At 37.1% G+C, this 968-nt stretch overlaps 1 non-coding gene across 1 annotated transcript; it reads left to right on the top strand.

The window, feature by feature from the left end:
* Window positions 1-564: 564 nt before the first annotated feature.
* On the top strand, window positions 565-672 carry LOC117016351 (U6 spliceosomal RNA). Its single transcript, XR_004421877.1, has one exon. It is a non-coding gene; the product is annotated as a U6 spliceosomal RNA (small nuclear RNA).
* The last annotated feature ends 296 nt before the right edge of the window (window positions 673-968 follow it).

Here is a 968-nt window from a genome sequence, read left to right as displayed (position 1 = left end):
AGAAAAGCTCTCTGGGGTAACATACTTCTAAGTGAAAAAAGCTAAGTATGGGCCCATGTGTACAGTGTATTCCCATTCGTGTTGGAGGTGTACACACACGTGTTGTTACAGGCAGAGGAACATTCTGGAAGGGTATACAACAAACTATTGTACCTCTGGAGAAGGGCACTGGGTGAGAGAACTTAATTTTTCATTGCTCTTCCGTACCATTTGAATTTTACCAGGTGCCTACGTCACTTAATCAAATAAGAGAAATCACTTAATGAGTCTTAAACTGCTTCAAAACAAAAAGTGAAAAAAAATAGTTAAGAAAAAGAAAAACTGAATAGAACTCTGGCAGCGGTACATAATGGAAAGAGGATGGGGAAAAAAACAAGTGTGGTTATGGAAAAAGACCCATTGAAAAGCAACTATCCTAGAAGAAGATGACTTAAGCTGAACAAAGGAAGTGGCAGTGGGGATGAGGAAGACTTTTGAGAGATATTTGAGCAGTAAGAACTACAGCACTTGGCAACTCATTCGTTGTGGATGGTAAAATAGGTTGAAGTTAAGAATAACTTTGGTGCGCTCGCTTGGGCAGCACATATACTAAAAATTGGAATGATACAGAGAAAATTGGCATGGCCCCTGCGCAAGGATGACACGCAAATTCGTGAAGCATTCCATATTTTTGTGCACCTGGAACTAATAAAAACTAAATAAAATAAATAAATAAATAAATAAATAAATAAATAAATAAATAAATAAACAATAACTTTGGTGATAAGAAAGACAGGGGAGCTAATAGGATGTACTCAAGAAATAGAGATAGAATGTTGGGGGATACTGAGTTTTGGACGTACTGGTTGGAAATATCTTAGGACCTTCAGGAAGAGATGACCTATTAGAAATGTGAGTCTAGGAGTTATGCTGATAAATAATCCCATTTACCGCATTGGTGGCAACACTAAAGTTCTAACAGAATAAAG

The sequence above is a fragment of the Rhinolophus ferrumequinum genome, chromosome 23, assembly GCF_004115265.2.
Source record: "Rhinolophus ferrumequinum isolate MPI-CBG mRhiFer1 chromosome 23, mRhiFer1_v1.p, whole genome shotgun sequence".
Lineage (NCBI taxonomy): Eukaryota > Metazoa > Chordata > Mammalia > Chiroptera > Rhinolophidae > Rhinolophus > Rhinolophus ferrumequinum.
The sequence above is the reverse complement of the archived record's forward strand: the minus strand, read 5'-3'. Positions and strand labels throughout refer to the sequence as shown.